We start from the raw sequence: 6227 nt of genomic DNA on the forward strand, positions 1-6227 counted from the left end.
GGTGTTTCCATATTTTGGCTATTGTAAACAATGCTGCAATGAACACAGGAGTGCATATGTCTTTTCAAGTTTGTGTTTTATTCTGATAAACACTCAAAAGTGGAATTGCGGGATCATATTTTTAATTTGTTAATTTTTTGAAAAACCTCCATACTGTTTTCCACAGTGGCTGCACCAATTTACATTTCCACCAACAGTGCACAAGGGTTCCCTTTTCTCTACATCCTCACTGAGTAACTACCTTTGACTGACTACTCTTTTATAGTGCCTGATAACTTGTTAACCAAAATTATCTGAGAATCACCTTTAGAATAGCATATCATGACCTTATGGGAAATGCTAAAAAAATTTTCTTATTTGCTAACTCTAATTAGTATATTTCTGTTTAATTTTTGGGAATCCTGGCAACAAATTTCTACAGAGAATGGGTTCCTAAGTAGCAGCTTAGAAAAATCTCCATAAACATTTCATTTGATATTCTCATATTTTACATTGGTTCAAGTGTTTTGTACACCCCAGGGATGTGAAATGTCCTATAAGAAATGCAGTGAGCTGCCAGTCAATGCCCTGCAGGGGGATTTATGAAATGAAATCCTGCAAATGTTGTTTGTTTCTTTTCAGCCCAGACTGTATGAATTATTTGAACTAAATCGGGGGATGGATGAAGGAGTGCAGGAAGCTAATACACAGCTCTGCATCCCCATGGATGCCGAATAAATACTTGTGGCCTGAAAGACTACTTATTACAAAAGTCTAAAACTTTTTATTTTGAGATATTGGTTTTATGTGGCTCCTGTAGTTTTTTTTTTAACAATTACCCCAATTATCATCACCATCCTTCTTAAGTAAAAGCCAGACTCGGCTCCTTGAACTGCTCTTCTCTCTCCCACCAGGAGAGAGGCTGCACGTGAGGTCCAGGTGCTTTATTCTGACTGGATTTACCTTTCAAGACAGAAGAAAGGTTAGTCTCAGGAGGTGGAAGGAGCTAGACTGACTGGGGAAGCATCATGCTTTCATGGAAAAAGCCTGATCTTCTAAGGGCCTGAGTTTTACTCGAAGCTCTTCTGCTTTCTAATTGTGTGACTTGGGCAAGATTGCTTTACTTCTCAGAGACTCCACTTTCTCATCTCTAATATGGAGGAAATATCATGAGCATTAAAAAAGATGGAGTTTTTAAGATACCTGGTACATAGTAAGCATATCACTTACTAAATACTAGCTACCTTTGTTTTCATTATTGATGAAGCAGTAAAACGAAACAGTATCATATCCTGAATACATACTATTAGATATCTGGGAGATTTTACATCATTAGTTGCCACTTAAAGACCTTTTTGACCTTTTTTTTTTTTTAACTATAGTTATCATAGAACAACCCAGTAGTGTTCCTTTTCACTTAGTGGCTGTATATATAGTTTGATTGAAAACTAACATCCTCTTCTTCAGCTGCCTTATTCTCCAGGAATCTATATAGTACATTGCCTCAGATTATCTCACTAATCACTTAAATCCTGTTGTCTAAATATGAGTTGTAAAATCATCATCTACTTCTAGATACGAAGAGTAATATAGAATGTAAATATATGGTCAGAAGAATTTATCTTCACCATACATTTTATTCTATATATCTAGGGATATAGCTGGACTCAAGTAGGACTATCATTATTCTCAAAAAGCCTGTACTGGAGTTCCCTGGTGGTGCAGTGGTTAAGAATCCGTCTGCCAATGCAGGAGACACGGTTCGATCCCTGGTCTGGGAAGATACCATATGATGCAGAGCAACTAAGCCCGTGCACCACAACTACTGAGCCTGCGCTCTAGAGTCCATGAGCCACAACTACTGAGCCCGCGCACCACAACTACTGAAGGCTGCACACCTAGAGCCCGTGCTCTGCAGCAAGAGAAGCCACCGCAATGAGAAGCCCGCGCATTGCAACAAAGAGTAGCCCCCACTCGCCGCAACTAGAGAAAGCCTGTGCACAGCAACGAAGACCCAATGCAGCCAAAAATAAATAAATTAATTTTAAAAAATAATAAGCCTGTACAACCTGGAATTAATGTTGAAACTAACCATTTTCAAAAACTAGGCAAAATGAAATACTCTTTACAATTCCTCTTGGGCCATTCTATTTCATTATTTTTAATATAGTGGCAGGTGTTTTAATCTGCAAAGAGCAAAACTTATCTTAAACAGTGTAATGTGTTTCTTTAGAGTTGTAGAGAATGTTTCATCCAGAGAGGCAGAATAAGCTTTTCTATTTACTTTTGTTTTAGTGAAAAAGTGTGTGTATGTGTGTGTGTATGTGTATGGTGTCTACCAGACCAATTACACTTCAAGTATAAAAACTCAATATTTCTGTCAGTCATTCCAATGTTTAGTTTTAGAGAGCTCCAAACTTCTATATATTTGACTTTAACTAGATCTCTGTTTTCCAAAGTGGTGAGGTATTAGTGGTGTACAGGTAAAAATTTATTATTTATTTTAGTACACTTTCAGAAATTTAATTACAATATTAAATTACGATATAAAGTTTTCTTCTTCAATAAAATTACCAACATAAAAAGAGGCAATGTAAAGTATTAAGAAAATAATATTATAGGAGTTAATGTGGAAATGTCAAAAATTACAGAGGAGTACTTGAATGACTGAAGTTCAGAAAATACTGATCTAAATAACTGATTGAAAACGTTTTGCCACATGTTAACATTATGTTATTTTGTTGGATGGTTTCACACAATATTTTGAGTGGTAAGTACCTGATAGCTTAAAGAAACCACGTTGTATCATTCTGCAATCACAGAGTCTTGTCTGACTAAATCAGCAGAAGAATGCGGTTTGCACTTTTCTATCACTCCTTACTATAAAATAAATCCCAGATGGAGCAAAGATCTAAGGGGAAAAAATTTTTTTGTTTTACAGTCTTGGAGTGGGGAAGGTCTTTCAAAGCATCATATAAATTTCAGAAGACTTCAACAAAGACCTATCAATTTGACCATTAAAATTTTTTTAATTTCTGCATTGCAAGATAAGTAAATAATAAAGACAAAATAGAAAAGTTATTTGCAGCACATATGACAGACAAAAGCTAGTTTTCATAACATTAAAAGTCCTACAACATTTTTTAAAAAGACCACTAAAGAATAATAAAGAAACAAAGGTCATGAATATAGGTCACAGGCTTGGAAACATAAATGGCTTTTAAACATACTAAAACTTGCTTAAATTTCTCATAATAAAAGAAACACAGCTTAAAAACAGTTCCCTTTTTTACCTGCTTTGCAAAATAAAAAAATCTGATAGATATATGAATATATACATTGTGTATCAATGTACCCAAGAGTGTGGAAGAGGATTTACAAAAGGGAGGCGAAAAGGAAAATAAATTATCTATTGCTCTTTATAAAATTTTAGCTTTTCTAAATTCAAAAATAAAATCTGAGGCTATTTGGTGTTTTAGTTGATTCCTTGAACTTGTGCGGGCTGGATGAAAAATAGAGAAAACTGAATCAAATACAAGTATTTTATGTACACAATAAAAATAGCTAGGTTTTTAAAAAGAATTTAGATGACTGAATAAATTTTTTAAGTCATTTCCAGGACTCTTGGATTTGGAGGCAGAGACTTCTTATGAGAAGATGAGGAAGTTAAGAGTCTGTTTATGCAAGTCTGCATTAAATGCTCAATTCCAGTGCCCCATGTCAATGCAAGCACTGCTGGAGCAAGTGATCAAGGGAGAGAGTGGTAGGAAATGAACTGGGAGATAAAGCCAGAGGTCAGGTCTTCTGGGCCTTACAGGCTACATAAAATATTTTCGACTTCATTCTAAGTGTAATATGCAATCACTGGAGGCTTTTATTTTTAAGCATGTCATTTCTAATGTGACCTGATGTGAATTTATAAATTACAGAAGTCTATAATAGCCATTTTCTAACTATCTATGGTATCTCTTATTCTTTATAGCAAAGAGTATTTTGCTTTTTACAACATGTATTATTTTAATTTTTAGACTACAAAAGTAATTTATGTTTTTCTCCCTGTAGAAAATTGAGAAAAATATTTAAAAAGGAAATAAATGCATCTGTTGGCATTTTATGGCCAACAGGCCTATTTTTTGTAAATCAAGTTTTATTGGAACACAGCGATCTATGGCTGCTTTCCACACCACAAGAGCAGAGTCTAGTAGTTGTGACAGAAACTCTATGGTCTGCAAAGCCTAAAATGTTTACATTAGCTGACACTTTACAGAAGCTTGATGACCTTTGTTCTAACCCTCTGAAATAATGTTAATTTATTAGTATATTTTCAAAGGTATATTCTAGACATATTTTTAAAGAGTCAAGACCAGACTATACAGTTATATATTTTGCTGAGTTCATTTACCACTATACCATCAGCGTTTTCACATATAATTAACATTCATTATGAAAGATAGAGGCCAACATTTTTAATGCCTGTATATATTCTACCTTATAACTATGCTATCATCTATTTAAATAATTCTTTATTCCCCTATTTTCTGACATTTAGTTTAAAAAATTTTTATTCATAAATAATGCTGTGATGAATAGTTTTGTTTATAATTGTTTGCTTTTTTTTTTTTTTTTTTTTTTTTTTTGTGGTACGCGGGCCTCCCTCTGCTGCGGCCTCTCCCGTTGCGGAGCACAGGCTCCGGACGCGCAGGCTCAGCGGCCATGGCTCACGGGCCCAGCCGCTCCGCGGCATGTGGGATCCTCCCGGACCGGGGCGCGAACCCGGTTCCCCTGCATCGGCAGGCGGACGCGCAACCACTGCGCCACCAGGGAAGCCCCAATTGTTTGCATTTTTATCATTTCCTTAGGCTAGGTTCCTTAAGGTAAAATTATAGAATCAAAGGGTATCAACATTTTTAAGACTCCTGATAAATATACTGAGGTTTTAAATCACTGTTCCCCAAAACTCTGGGCCTCTGCAAGGTTGTATAACAACATCTGGGTAAACTACAACAATGGAGGTTGGGGCTTCCCTGGTGGTGCAGTGGTTAAGAATCCGCCTACCAATGCAGGTTCGAGCCCTGGTCCAGGAAGATCCCACATGCTGCAGAGCAATTAAGCCGGTGCGCCACAACTACTGAGCCAGTGCTCTAGAGCCTGCAAGCCACAACTACTGAGCCCATGCACCACAACTACTGAAGCCCGCGCACCTAGAGCTTGTGCTCCACGACAAAAGAAGCCACCACAATGAGAAGACCGCACACTGCAACAAAGAGTAGCCCCCGCTCGCCACAACTAGAGAAGGCCCACGCGCAGCAACAAAGACCCAACGCAGCCAAAAATAAATAAATAAAAATAAATAAATTTATTTTTAAAAAAATGGAGATTGTTTTGGAGTGTCTTGGAGAAATTACTAATTTTTTCATATTTTAAATGTGAGTGAGGATAATTATAAACATAACTAATCTTTATTTTGGATAGAACATTGTTCTAAGTGATTTACATATATTAACTCATTTAATCCCCATAACGACCCTTTGGGATAGGTTTCATTACCCCTATTTTAGAGATAGAACCAGGATTAAAACCTAGATAGTGTGACATCAGAGTTCTTGCATTTAACCCCTATACTAAACTGCTGCTTGAGTATTCCTGTATCTTGTTCATTTTTCTTTTCATATTCACTCCTGTCATATTCCACTACTATCAAGAACTATGTTCTGTGTTAACCTTCTAGGAAATATGTTTTGACTCTAAAGATCTGTGACTTCAAAAAAGTTGGAAACCCATTGATATCAAGGACTGCATCCTGTTGGCAACAGAATTATTATTAATTTACATTAGATATTTCTCCCTCCATTCCCTTGGGCTTTCTCTGTGTTTGTTCCCTCATTTTCTCATCTCTCAGAATTTTGTCTTGTCAATATTGATCTCTAAAGTTTAAAGTTTACATACCATGCTGTTATTGAAAAAACAGTCTGGTGTTATTCCAAATTATTATTACCACCATGAACACAGAGACAGGAAGAAGTGACTTTCAGAAGTTCAAGGAAAATTTTCTCTCCTATAATTTTTTTTTTTTTTTTTTTTTTTTTTTTTGTGGTATGCGGGCCTCCCTCTGCTGTGGCCTCTCCCGTTGCGGAGGACAGGCTCCGGACGCGCAGGCTCAGCGGCCATGGCTCACGGGCCCAGCCGCTCCGCGGCATGTGGGATCCTCCCAGGCCGGGGCGCGAACCCGGTTCCCCTGGATCGGCTGG

General features: G+C 36.9%; 1 long non-coding RNA gene across 2 annotated transcripts in view; it reads right to left on the reverse strand.

Annotated features, from left to right (window-relative positions):
- Positions 1 to 544: 544 nt before the first annotated feature.
- Positions 545 to 6227, reverse strand: part of LOC102974681 (uncharacterized) — a 91231-nt gene continuing 85548 nt past the window's right edge. For both annotated transcript variants that reach the window (XR_449189.3, XR_008616996.1), the window contains exon 5: positions 545 to 942. This is a non-coding gene — a long non-coding RNA (uncharacterized lncRNA). The remainder of the gene's footprint in view (positions 943 to 6227) is intronic.

Source organism: Physeter macrocephalus, chromosome 1, assembly GCF_002837175.3.
Source record: "Physeter macrocephalus isolate SW-GA chromosome 1, ASM283717v5, whole genome shotgun sequence".
NCBI lineage: Eukaryota > Metazoa > Chordata > Mammalia > Artiodactyla > Physeteridae > Physeter > Physeter macrocephalus.